Raw genomic sequence first — 14793 nt, 5'->3', positions numbered from 1 at the left:
ACGTTGTGGGACAGGATGCAAAACCTTTACAAGCGATTCCTTGGCTGTGATTAGATAGCTAAGGAAGGGATTAGGTGAGAACAGAGATAACAAGGTGCAGAGCTGGATGAACGCAGCAGGCCAAGCAGCATCAGAGGAGCAGGAAGGCTGACATTTCGGGCCTGGACCCTTCTTCAGAATTGGGGGAGGGGAAGGGGGTTCTGAAATAAATAGGGAGAAAGGGGGATAAGAAGATGGTTAGAGGAGAAGATACGTGGAGAAGAGACAGACAGGTCAAAGAGGCGGGGATGGAGCCAGTAAAGGTGAGTGTAGGTGAGGAGTTAGGGAGTGCGTAGGTCAGTCCAGGGAGGATGGACAGGTCAAGGGGGCGGGATGAGGCTAGTAGGTAGGAGATGGGGTGGGGCTGAGGTGGGAGAAAGGACAGGATAGGGAGGTGGAGACAAGCTGGGCTGGTATTAGGATGCGGTAAGGGGAGGGGAGGTTGAGAATAGTCTCATTTTGCTGGATAATAATTGAGAGGCTTTGGAGGAGAATGGTGTGGTCAATCAAGACACACATCGACAGGTCAAGAAGAATGGGGAGATATGCTCCACCTCTGGCCACATCAAAAGATGAATCTCCAAATGTGTCAGGAAACACTGTATTTCAGCCTAGAACACAGCATCCTGAAGGACACCTGTCAAGATGGTGGAGTAGGTCAGACATATAATGTGAGAATGAGCGAGGGAGCGAGTGATGGAAGGTTGGGATGGATCGGGGGAGGTAAAAGTGTGAAGAAAGGGTGAAAGTGTGTGAGGGGAAGAGAAGAAAGTGTGTGTATGTATGTGAAAAAGAGGAGACAAAAGAGTGTGTGTGTACGACAGAGTAGAGGTGGATGAAAAGGAAGAGGTGAGTCTGTATCGGAGGCACAGCGAGACACAGTTTGGTGTGACCCCTGAGACTGCTTGAGCCAGACACACACACGCGCACACACACACACACACACACAAATGCACACCTTTCCTTCCACCTACTCTCCAAAACCCCATCCACAAGGCAGACTGGGGACAAGAGGAGAAAACCCAAGTTTAAAGGAAACCATACTTATGAATTAAACCAAGACCACGTCAGAGTGTGCACTAGCAGAGGTGAACACACGTTCAGTGCTTTTTAAACCCAACCTGGATCAGGCCCAAGCCCCATTCCTTTTCTCTCATGATCAGAATTATGGGACTAATCTCTCCTGAGCTCTGATTCTTAACCAATACAGCAAGTAAAGGTTTTATAGTTAGCTCTGTTGCTTGATTTGATGCTTTTTCTGTTAATTCCCCATTTAAACTATCAGTTTATCATTTTGGAATTGTTACTGTGTAAATTCAGTTTTGCCAAGTCTTGTCTTACTGTAATTTGATCACAACCCCCAGTGAGGTTGGGCATTTCTCATGATGCATATATCAGGAAAAGCAAAGGAGCTGACACTCGTCCTGAGAGAACTCATGCCCCCACCCCAAAAAATATACATTATAACCATTATTCTCTGCTTCCCATCACTCAGGATTTTGCCTTTTATTCCATGAACTCTGACTTTGCACAGGAGTTAATGTGGCACAGTATCACCGTGATAGCATAGCTTGTGATTCAAAGTATAGATTTCTTTTAAATCATCAACTTGTTTTGTATTGCTATTGATAGAAGAATAAATGGTGATCAAAAGGATGGTTCTGCTGTAGTTTGAATAGAGCTATTGGATATCTCATATCCACCTATGATGACAGGGAATAGATGGCACTTTGGACCCTGCAGCATGACTGTGACACTGCAGTCATCTATCAACCTCAGTTATGTGCTTAAAAAAAGTCTGGAGTGAAGCTTGAACTTAGAACTGCAACTCTACATCAAGGGATCAACCACAAGTCCAAGATTGGCATTTTGTTGATGTCAATATATTAATGAAGACAAGAGAGAAGTTCCAAAGGAAAATCATATTGGACATGGACCATTAGCTTAATTTCTTTCTGCATAGATGCTGCTGGGCTTGTGAGGTTTATCCAGTCCTTTCTGTTTTTATTTTCAGATCTCCAGTATCTGAAGTATTATATTTTCATTACAAGATAATTTAACACTGGGGAGTATTGGAATACATACTACCTTTATTTCAGACACTGAAACCCAGATTGAAGGATTTCTACATCAACTACAATGCAATAAAATTCCCATCATGTTACTCGAGCAATGCCTTATTCATTATGATGAAACATATTTTGTAATTCTGTTAAGCTTCCCATAAAAATTGTTATTATAATCTAAGAAGAACACGAGAAGACCATAACCTTTCAAACATGCTACACATTCAAAATGGTTATAGATGATCTTTTGGGTCAACTCAAACAGGAAAACAGACAAACTTAGAACTAAATATTTAAGGGTTGTTTGTGCTGTGGGCTATTATCTACCAGGAGGTGAATGAAAACTACCTGAAATTGATTTAGCACAATGTTATTTCAGCAAAATTGCATCTTGTATTAAAGGTTCTTTACAGGACTATCAAACTAAATTTGACAACATTTATGAACAGTGAGATGGGCAGTTGTTCTTATTATCAGCTATAGCAGCTGTGTGTGCTTCAGCTGTAGCTCAGTTGGTAGGCACTTCCTCTTCCAGGTTCAACTCCCACTCCAGGACTGAAACACAAAAAAATCAGAGCAGTACTGAGGCAATACCACAGTATCATAGGTGCTGTCTTTTTACTGAAATATTAAATCAAGATCTGGTGGGTGTGGATGCACAAGATCTTATGGTAGTGGTTTAAAAAAGAGTATCATAAAATATCCAGGTTTTGGCTGGCAAGTGGCGTGTAACATTTATGTCACATTGTACTGTTCTGTATATGTAAGTGGCACGCAATGACTATCTCCAGCAAGAGAGAATCTAACCCATTGACAATCAATGGAATTACCATCACGGAATCTTCAATATCAACATCCTGACGGTTACCATTGACAAGAAACTGCACTAGCCAAATAGGTGTCGCGACTATGAGAGCAGATCAAGAGGCTAGGAATCTTGCAGCGAGTAACTGACTACATAATTCCCCTGTGGCTGTCGGGCATCTAAAAGGGACAAGGCTGCACCAACACTAGAGAAGCTTGACACCATCCACAACAAAGCAATCCACTTATTATTAAAAGCCAAAATAACACTGATGCTGTAAATGAAAAACAAAAATAGAAATTGCTGGTAAAGCTCAGCAGGTCGGGCAACATTTGTGAAGAGAAATAAGAGTTAACATTTCAGGTTGAGTGACCCTTTCACCTGATTGGCACCACATTCACTCCCTCCACTACTGATATTCAGTAACAGCAGTGTGTACTATTGACAAGATGCACTGCAGAAGCTTTTCAAGCTCCTTAGATAGCATCTTCCAAACCCATGACCACAACCATCTAGACAGACAAGGTCAGCGGATACATGGGAACACCACCCCCTGCAGGTTCCCTTCCAAGGTGTGCACCATCCTGACTTGGAAAATATATTGCCATTTTTCCAGTGTCATTAGATCAAAATCTTGGAACTCTTTCCCTGACGTACAAGTGGGTGTACGTAAGCACAATGCACGAGAGCGATTAAGAAGCGTCACATCCTTTAGGGCATGTAGGGTTGGGCAAAAATTAGCAACGCAGCCGGCGATGTAGATATCCCAGGAATTTACGAAAAGAGGGAGTTTTCCTCAATGCTGTTTCTAATATTTATCCCTGAATGAAGACAAAAATACATTTTCCGTCTTGTATTATGTTGCTGTTTGCTGGAGTTTCATTTTAAGTGACCAGTGCACTTCAAAAAAAGGTGCTGGTTACGTGTTTTAAGGTTACTGGTGTTCGTGAAAAATGCTGAATAAATTGCGAGTGCTTTCAAGAAGTGGTGTTGCTTGTTAATTGTCTGATTTCTGAAACGCCTACGAGTTTTTGAAAAAAAATAATGTTCGGGTCATGATTTCAACAGACACATGCAACCGACAAAATATATTACTACCAGAAACATGAAATATAACATTGCAAACTGCACAATTGTCAAGATCATTGCAGTGGAAACGTGAGACACTTGTTTTATTGCAAAACGTATATTGAACGCCCAAAGTTATTGTCATTAACAGAGATTTATGTTTACATCAAATGAATTTCAGTGAAATTAACAGCTGTCTGTCAAGTCACAGGATCCTAATTAAATACTTATTTTGAGTTGTTTGTTCTTCCAGGTAAAATATTAAAGTACTAAATCTTGCAGTTGGCTGCCCTTTGCCTTTTCCGGACGAACTCTCTTTGGGTGGGTTGGTCGGCGGTCTAATCTCCGAGCCGGTGCCGCGGGGAGGAGGAGCTAGGGACTGGTTTCGTGGCAAACAGCGGACGGGTTGGGGACGGGGGGGGAAGAGTGAGCAGGTTGCAACGAGCGGAAGTGAAGCGGTCGCCATTGTTGTGTCGTGGCTTTGACGGCGCTGAGGTGATTGTAAGCAGCAAAAAAAGGAGATAACCGACTCGGTCCGATCTGCAGATAAAGTCCCGGCGTTGAGCCCCGCTCTCGTCCCGCTTACACTTCCCGGTGAGTTACACATCGATACCGAGGGGAGAGGGCGGGTAGCCAAGGATTGCTCTGTTCGTCTATCTCCCGGCGACTCGCTACCTCCCCGCCCCCAGCGGGCGCCCATGACCCGTTTCTCTCTGGCGGTTCCCTGACGATCTCACCAGCAAACCGCATCACCCACCTCCCCCTTTTTTTTGGAAGCCGAGACTCCTTCCCTCTTCTCGCTTCCCCCACCCCCCCGCTTACCACCACCCTGCGGGTCGGCCATCTCCCTTTGCCCCTCTCTTGCCGCCCTCCCAGGAGCTGGGGACACACGGCTGTGCTGCTGCAGCTGCGGGTGCTGGGACTCCGATTCGATGCCAGTGAGCCGCCGCTTTGCCTGGCTGTGGCCCACTCCCATTTGGATTTCAGTGTTGAAACGTAACCCCGACGTTACAGTACACTTCCCGACGTTACAGTACACTTTAACTGAGTCCCAGGTTATCACTGACGCATCTTTCTACAGGTGAATAAAATGTGAGGCTGGATGAACACAGCCTCACATTTTATTATCTTGGATTCTCTAGCATCTGCAGCTCCAATTATCTCTTTCTACAGGTGAAGTCGCATCGCCCTCCTTTCAGTTCTTTTTCTCTTAAAAACCAGTTGTCAAAGGGTAGTAGATAACAAAGTGTGGAGCTGGATGAACACAGCAGGCCAAGCAGCATCTCAGGAGCGCAAAAGCTGACGTTTCGGCCTAGACCCTTCATCAGAGAGTAGTGCCCATTCTCGTTTCTTTCCCCTGTTGAGCTTAACACCTCAAGGGTAAAGAGATAGTTTATTTGTTTTGAGTAAGTCTTGTGCCACTTCGCTGTTTGCTACCTGGTTTACTAATTTTTTTTAGTGTAGATGATAATCCAAAGTTTAAAATAGCTATTCAAAAAATGATAATTGCCTGTTAACTAATGCACTGTCAATCCTGATGGTAATGATGCTAACGCAGTAAAATTCTTGGGAAGGCCATATTTAGATTTCAAACAGATAATTGGAACCAATTGAGGACTGAGGCCTCTAGATTTTGATTATTTAAACTAGGTTCCATATATGACAGGTTTCTTACTTTTTGACTTTGGGGTGAGGATATCAGAATATGCAATGACTAATGCATGGTAGCAGTAGCTACAACTTCGGAATGGCAGTGATGAAATAGGCATTGCCCAAACCACTATTCTATCTTGGAACAACTTCTAACCTTCCTGTAGCTAAGGAGAGATACAACAACTGGTCTTAAATACAATAAGTGAAGTTCATATTCGTCTTCAATGCACAAGTGCTTCTAATTGGATGATTAGACAGTTGTGAATTGAGAGTTGAAAGAGAACGGCACCAAGGAGAAATGGAAACAAGTCATTTAGTTTTGACTGAGATAGCAAGAATTGCAGATGCTGGAGGAACACGGCAGGCCAGACAGAAGAAGGGTCCCAACCCAAAATGCCAGCTTTCCTGTTCCTCTGATCTGCCTGGCCTGCTGTGTTCCTCAGCTCCGTACTTAGTTAATGCTTCTTCATTTTGACCGCATTTTTGAAACCCAATTTAACTGTGAATCTTTTCTCGATGGTTTAGCAGATTAAAGCAACTATTTGTGTAACACTGAGTTATATAAAAGAAAGAATGAAAATAGTATTTTCATAAAACAAGTTTATTTTTTAAACTTTTTTTAGTTCATGGGCAATTAATGAATACCCGCAATCTGGTACCACATTATTAAGGAAAATGGTGATTATCTCTCTCTTCACAAAAGAAACAAATAAGCCCCAAAACAGTGTTGTATTTGATTTATGTGCCTGTGTGACTCTGCTTGTTTTAGGAGGGTGCCATTGTTAAACCTCTGTTGTTGAGTTGATGCCTTTTGACGTTGAATGTATTTAAGTCTGCAGAATGTCCACTTGTATTTTTATGCTTCTATTATTACATTTCTAGCCTCTGCCATTATCTTTTTAATGTACACACCTTTTATCAGTATCACTGGGGAAAGAAGCAGCTTGTGACTGATCATTCTTTATGTGAGCAGTACTTAGCTTAATGTGTGATGTCACTTTTATAAGTGGCAACTATTGACAGTGGCAGCCATCGTACTGACTTTGTCACTATATTGCTGTATGCTTTGCTAAAGCCTGATTGTCATATCAACAACAATACAAACTCTTGCAGCCAATCTATTGATCTCTTTTTTAACATTAAATAAATTTCCATAACCTACGAGAATTCAAGGCTTTCAGTTCTTGGATACGTCATGGGAGATTTGCAAGGGATGAGTGATCTTCCGTCCAAAACAGACCGCGTTGTATTCCAGAGGGACTATTTATGTCTCAGTCAGTCAGTTTTCTTCTGGAAAACCATTTGAAGTATTTGTGTGTCATTTCACATCTGGCACCTGCACTGTGAAATTCCCCCCTTAAGCCACTTCACCTGCCAACTCTCCTTCTTAAAATCCATAAAGTAAACTACTTATTTTGTTCAGAGATAATGGGAACTGCAGATGCTGGCGAATCCGAGATAACAAAGTGTGGAGCTGGATGAACACAGCAGGCCAAGCAGCATCTTAGGGGCAGAAAAGCTGATGTTTCGGGCCTAGACCCTTCATCAGAAAAGGGGGACGGGGAGAGGGCTCTGAAATAAATAGGGAGAGAATATTTTGTTGTTTGGAATTTGTGATTTCCGTTTTAAAGTTTTGCTGCAGCAGTTCCTCAGTACTTGTTGAAACAGCCATTTGCTGGCTAGTAGTTTGAACAGTAAATTTGGGTGATTTTTTAATGCCTGGACCTTGAGATCATCTTTCTTCCTCATTTAGTCAAAATGACCCATCTTGTACTTTTTGCATGTTTAATGTCTCTTGTTAAACCATAGCCTGTGGTGGGGACATCAGCAGAAATAATTGTGATGCTAATTTGTGTTGATCAGGCATCTTGTTTTGTTACTTGTTCCATGCTAATGCCAGGAACCAGTTCTTGTGTTGCTGTGAAAGGTGAATGTTTTGCAGTTCAGGATATCAGATTCGTCACAAGGACTCAGCTCTTATATAAAAGTGTAAACAGCGCACACTACTGTGGGGCAGTGATTTTCCTTTTTGGCTGTTGAAGTGTATCAGATATACAGGGTTTGACGTGGACAATCCAAGGATTTTTTTTCCTAGTATACCAATAGTGCCAGTGACCCAGCTGGCATGTGGTGAAATCTGCCATGTGTACGTGTTGTTGACCTTTGGTTGCCTGCATGCAATAGGCAGCTGTTAGTGTTCTGTTGTGTAATAAAAAGCAGTCCGTTATCCAAACTTTCCAATTAACGCTTTCAGTGCTGGATGATTATTTTGAAGGTCATTTCAAAGCAGCTGGTAGGTATAGACCTTCTGAATGACAACATTTATTTACCCCCGAGTTTGAGTCTAAATATTACAAGCCTAGATATATCTTTGCTAGTTCACAAAGGCCAAAAAAGCTTGTTTCAGTAGGAAAATTTCAATTTAATCAGTGAAACAAATTACCCCAGAGAAAAAACAAATAAAGTAGGAAATGCTTTCAATTAATGTGCATTTAACATTTTTTTTAAAAGATGCTGTAGGTGTTTGATAAAACCATCATCAAAATTGAATTAAAAGAGATGATATGAGGAGGGATGTTGCCAGCAGTGAATAAAAAATGGGTTTTAAGGACAGGGTTTTGGATTATAAAGGATTTTAGGTTAGAAATTTTTAGAATACAGGATCCAGATGAGACCAAAAGCAATAGAAATAGGAGCAGGGGCAGGCCATTTGGCCACTCAAGCTGGTTCTGCCATTCAGTAGCATCATTGCTGATCTGACGTTCCCTGTGCCCACTTAGCTGTCTTTTCCTTTACATTCTTTCTAACTCTTAATTCCCCTACTGATCAAGGATCTGTCACATGCAATAGTACAGAAATATTTCAGGTACATTTCTGAGAGGAGTTAATGTCTCATTGCTTGAAATCATAGCGCTTCCTGTCTTTGCAACATGCTAATGTTTCTATATGTGAATGTATGTGACATAGATACGTTATGTTTGAACAGAATAAGTACCTTTTCGACCCTAAACAGGAAACAATGTGTGTATTACTGTAAAATTGTTGTGAGGTATTGCTGATTGTTCCAGACTTTAATTGAGTGAACTCAAATCTTGGAATTTGTTTCCTGGTGGTGAATGTTGAAAGCTACTTATCAGGTTTGAACATAACCTTAACGCTCAATATTTCACCCGTCATCTTTTCATATGACTTTCCAAAGCATGGACTGTTGACACAAAAATCCCAATTTGTATCCACATCACGGTATTAAATCAGGATTTTAGTTAACTGGATTTGCGAATCTAAATTTGCGCATCTAAGTTACATTTTGTATGTTTCTTAACCTAGAGCATTTGACTTTAGGTGAACACTTGCAGCTTGATGTTGGCGACACGGTGGTTCACTGGTTATTACCGTTGCCTCACGGCGCCGGATTCAGTTCCACCCTTGGGCAACTGTCTGCGTGGAGTTTGCAAGTTCTCCCTGTGTCTGCATGGGTTTCCTCATGGTGTTCCGGTCTCCTCCCACAGTTCAGAGGTGTGCAGTTTAGGTGCATCGGCCATACTAAATTGCCTATAATGTCCAAGACGTGTGCAGGCTATTTGGATTCACCATGGGAAATGCAGAGTTACAGGGTCAGGGTAGGGGGTGGGTCTAGGTGGAATGCTGTTTGCAGGGTTGGTGTGGAATCAGTGGGCTGAATGGCCTGCTTCCACACTGTAGGAATTCTATGATTTGTAGCCATTTTTCTCATTTCTAAAATGCTAATGCATTTCTCTGGGTGGACTGGTTGTGCTTTTGATTTTGTTGCTCATTTCTCACACACTTTATTTGTGATATTTCTTTATCCAGAAGTCTTTAAAAATATGAGGCATTAATGTCAAAAACATTCAGTTACCGAAATGATCACCTTGTTTGCTGTGCTGTTTTTGGATTAGTCCCATTGGCGGCTGATAGAATTTAACCAGTCATCCTTGAGTTACAGTTACTCTGTGTAATTCTAGCTTGGAGTGCAGAAAGTATAAACCACGTTCTGATCACTAACCAGCAATCCCAGTGGGAAGGATTCAGAGGCATAGCGAAATATTGGACTCAATAGTGACTCCCTTGCATTCCCAGTCAAGGCCCACACAATGTGGTATGACAACGTGGTCAGATGCCTATGCCTAGGAAGTTGTCTGGATGGCTGGTTTGCAGTGCAGAATGATGCTCACATCATGGGTTAAATTTCCACACTGAGGTTGCCATGAAGGTCCCACATTTTCAGCCTCACCTGAGTTGGGGGTGACTGTTGTGTTAAACCATCACAGTCATCTCTCTCTAATGAGAAGGTAGCCCTGTGGCCCTCTGAAGCTATGGTAACTCTACATTTATTCACTACCTGCAAATGAGAAAATTGGTGAGAAATAAAATGTTGCTCTGATTAAGATTAGATTACCTCAACCAGGGCAATGGTGGCAATGGTGTAATTGGTCTTAGCATCCCCAGGTTAAGGAAATGGGTTTCAGCTTCTGAACTTCAAGCACTTTGTGCATTGAGCATTTGCTGTTGTTCAGACAAGGGCTTCCTCTGCCTATCCAAATGGAATGACTGCTACTAAATTTAACACTGACCTATGCAAACGTAACATTTGAATCTTGATGTATTCAAAAATTCATGTTTTTAGGTGCAGTGTTGTCTGTAATGTTTGGCATTGTGCTTCTAATTTTTCCAATTATACGGTACCTTTAAGGTTTTTTTTGCATAAATGTTATTTCCCTGAGTGCACACTCCATGATGCCTAATAGCTGGTGTAGCTAGTGCTGTGTAGCCATGCACTTTGTAGCTCTGCAAGAACATTGCCTAGATTAATAGCATGTTCCTGTGCTTATTGGCATTTTCCCTTCCTTCACACTGGAAGAGTATTTAGCTGCTTATTGAGATGTTAATCTGTTGTATAATGTTCTGTTTGATCATTTGAATGGGAATTCATATTCTTTTCGTTTACTTCCAAGTTTTTGTTTCATTTTGTGAAGCCATGAACTAATGCCAAACTTTCATAGTTGCCAACAGCCTCATAAAATGTTCCCAAAGCAGTTTTTCACAAGAGTCTGGCATGATGGCAGGCAATTTATTGGTAGAAGCCCTGGAAGCCCAAACCTGTCCTTGCTTCTGATTCAAAGATATGCATCTCTTATCAGGGATCATATGAAGCAACCAATTTGTTCAGAATTGAATACCAGAGCTATCAATCGCGCATGAAGTACTATGCATGGTGTAGGACTACAAAAGTAGTAGAAGGCATTTTTAATGTGATGTTCTTCCACCTAGTCAAACTCTCAGTCTGGCCTATGATTAGGTGAAGGTATGTGCAAATAAAAGCTCCAGGCACGTGCTCATTCTGTACTAGGAAATGTTGTGGTGCTTGGACCATTTGGGGCACTAAAAGGTTTGACACCTTTGGTTACAAGAATTGCTTAAATTGAAAATCAAATCTGCTGCCCAGGTTCTCCAAGCCTACAATGTTAAAGTGAAAATTTACTTCTAGTATCTACAACTTGATTTGTAAAACCATGCTACTTACAAACAAGTAGATTATTTTCTACTTGCCACTTTCTCTGTTCAGCAGTGACTGCTGTAATATGACTCCATGTGACTCAACAAGGGGAGCATGCACATTCTCTTAGAGCATGGGTTATTATGATTGAGACTAATCTTAACCTTGTGGCATCCACAAACTTGCTCTTCTTCATCTGGACAACAAAGTGTGGAGCTGGATGAACACAGCAGGCCAAGCAGCATCTCAGGAGCACAAAAGCTGATGTTTCGGGCCTAGACCCGAAACATCATCTTTTGTGCTCCTGAAATGCTGCTTGGCCTGCTGTGTTCATCCAGCTCCACACTTTGTTGTCTTGGATTTTCCAGCATTTGCAGTTCCCATTATCACTTCTTCATCTGGAATTGTCTTCTAACAACTGGGAGGAAAAGCTCCAGCCGTTCCCCATCTATCTAGCTGAGATACATCCAGTTCAGGCCAAGGATTAAAGTGTTCCTAATTTGTCGCATGTGCAATTACACTATTGACACATTTATTGGGGAGGGTGTTTTAATTGCTAATGTTTCATAGCAGGTTGGGCGTCATTGTTAACGTTCAGCTCTGAGGGTCTCTACACAGCACTATCTGATTAATTAAAATAAGAATACAGATCTAAATAGAAAGTTAGTTGACCCGCTAATGCATATGTCAGGATTTAACTTTGTGCGGGCTCAACCATAACAACTATGCTGAGAAGTAGGCCATTCAGCCATCTTGTCTGCACTGCCATTCAATGAGATCATGGCTGATCTGATAATCCTCAACTCCACTTTTCCGTCTTTTCCCTATAGACCTTGATTCCCTTACTAATTAAAAATCTGTGTATCTCAGCCTCCAAAATACTTAACAACCCAACGTTGACAGCTTTCTGTGGTAAAGAATTTCATAGTTTCACCACCCTTTGAGACAAGAAACTCCTCCTCATCTGTGTGTTAAATACATGATCCATTATTCTCTCCCATGTGGGAAAACAACCTTTCCACATCCATCCTAACAAGTCCCTTAAGACTACTGTATGTTTCAGTAAGGTTGCTTCTCATCACTTTATATTCCAAGACTCAACCTACTCAACGCTCCTCATGAGACAGCCCCTCCACACCTGGTATCAGCCCTGTAAACTGTATATCTTGTATAGTTTTAGTGAAACTTCCCTACTTCAACACTCCATTCACTTTTAAGCAAAGGTCCATAATCCATTTGCCTTTCCTGTTGTCTGCTGAACTTCTGTGCTAACTTTGTGAATTGTGGATGAGAGCTCCCAAAGCCATTTGTTCTGTCACTTTGTGCAGTCTTTCTCCATTTAAGCAATAATTGGTTTGTACTCTTCCTGCCAAAATACCAGAAGTCACGTGACACCAGGTTAGTGCCAAAATGTATAACGTCACATTTCCCCCACATTATGTTCCATTTGCCAAGTTTTTGTCCACTCACTTAACTTGTCTCTATGCCTCTATAGACTCTTTGGGTCATCCTCATCACTTACCTTCCCAACTGTTTTTGTCAGCACAGACCATCCTCCATACCAATCATTAAAATGTAATAAAAATAATGTGTCCCAGCTCTCTCTCTTCTATTAGTTAGCCAATCCTCTATCCACGCTAATATGCCAATTCCAACCCAGTGTGCTTCTTATTAAGTAGCTTAATGTGGCTGAGGGAGTTCTTGACTTTTTTTTATAGTTGTGACCCTTGCAATCGGTGAACCTAGCATCATCATTCTTTTGTACAGTAATATTTCCACCAAGGGCCCCTCCAAAGTGGTGATGATTCAGCAGGACAAGTAACATACTTCACTTTTCCCTCTAGCAAACTGGGGGACTTGCTGCAGGTATAGACTGGCTGTACACCACCTCTTTGGCTAAGGAAATGGTAGTTACCAGAACTGAATCCAATCTGCTGTAATATCTCCATATGTATACTCCCCATTGGCATTATAGAATTGTGATTAGAAGTGCAATCATTGACCAAATTCAGTCAGAGGGACATACTCAGATCAGTTTCCCCCATATTAAATCCATGCTGGTGATAATTTTTTTTTTTAAATAGCTGAGTAGACTTTTTATGAAGTCCCACTTTTTGTCAGAATCCTGAATCTTCAATCATCAAATACCTTATCTTAGTTTGATTAATATATTTTTAAAAAACCCTTAATATGTTCTTGGCTCCTGGTTTGCATAATTGTATCAAGCGTCTTTAAACACTTGAGCGTGTCTCAAATAAGTCTGGAAAATGATGTTGCTTGCATCTGTTGTGTATTGACAATGTTTATGCTGGAAAATTACAGCATTGAGTTTTTATTTTCTTTTTGTCAATTTGTATATTATTTGAGATTGACACAGCCCTGTATTGTTGGTAATTCTACCTCAATGTCTCTGAAAATTGTCAAAAATATTTGCAGTCAACATCACTATTTTTGTTGCAGAGTTGTAAATTATTTCGCCTGCAACTTTGTAATGTACTGTTGCGCTATTATTGAAGCACATATTACCAGACATCGTGACGTGTATGTTGATCTTTGAAGCCTCCATTTCCTCCCAAAAAGTGGTTGGACACACACACGCTATAAGAGGTCTATCACCAATGTTGCTGTAGATGGCCTAGAACAACATGTGATGTCACAGTGATTTAAGTTAGCTCAATGTAACACATTTTATGGTATGATTTGATTTTACAGGCATACATTAAACAAACTCGGAACACTTTTAAGAATAGTTTCATTCAAGTTCATGATATGACATAGTAGATATTCATACTTTGCCACTGTCTGCTTGCTGCTGAGTGGTAATTTTGCCGTTGAGGTCACTTGGTAGATTGAGTGATCTTGGTCTTTTGTCTCAGCATGAGAGACTTTCATTTTATAAAGCTGCTACAGTGGCTAACTATTGCTGTGAAGTATTTGCTGGTGTCCTGAGTTTGAGTTGGCCCGCTTAAGGACACATTCATATTTTGCTTCAGATGATATAACCATTGTGACAATTTTCGTGGACTTAAACCATTCCAGTCAAGCTTCTGAACTCCCAGCCGGTGCCTGGTCCCTGATCGCGCGTGTGTGTGTTTCTGTGTGTGTCAGTAAGTAAGTACATTCTTCAAGAGATTTAGTGAAGTTAAGAATACATGGCTCTGTTGGAAGAAGAGAGTTGGGCCAAATATCTCCCCTAGTTGTTTTTAATGAAGTAAATATTACTGCTTCATACTACAGCATTCATTATGGCACTGGGCTTGACATTTTGCTAGCAACAGCATATGTGTTTCTGTTTGGAAGCTAATGTCTGTGTCATTGGGAAAGAGTTGAAGTTATGTTTTTAAAAAATAGTGATCTAGAAAAGTGATGTAAATATTCAAAACTGAGCCCCACTTCACAGTGTTGCTTGCATCTGTTGTGTATTGACAATGTTTATGCTGTAAGTTTCTAGCAGCAGGAATAAGGAGGGTTTGGGGGTATATGCTGAAATTTTGAAAATGATGGTTTGCTTCTCAGTCTATTGTTCGGGAAAAGTTTTACCTTTGACTTCGGAAACTGGTTCAGAAACATTATAAATTCTCCATTTTTTTCACAATGTTGTTTAGAAATTTGAGTATTGCCCAGCTGTAACTGAGGCAGTTTGTTAT

General features: G+C 41.1%; 1 protein-coding gene across 1 annotated transcript in view; it reads left to right on the top strand.

Moving 5' to 3' along the window:
• Window positions 1–4395: 4395 nt before the first annotated feature.
• Window positions 4396–14793, top strand: part of sar1b (secretion associated, Ras related GTPase 1B) — a 29106-nt gene continuing 18708 nt past the window's right edge. The window contains exon 1 of the mRNA XM_048543972.2: window positions 4396–4572. The gene's annotated coding sequence lies outside the window, so the exon portion shown is untranslated. The remainder of the gene's footprint in view (window positions 4573–14793) is intronic.

This window comes from Stegostoma tigrinum, chromosome 13 (assembly GCF_030684315.1).
Source record: "Stegostoma tigrinum isolate sSteTig4 chromosome 13, sSteTig4.hap1, whole genome shotgun sequence".
NCBI lineage: Eukaryota > Metazoa > Chordata > Chondrichthyes > Orectolobiformes > Stegostomatidae > Stegostoma > Stegostoma tigrinum.
Note: the sequence above shows the minus strand (reverse complement) of the source record. Positions and strands in the feature narration are given on the sequence as shown.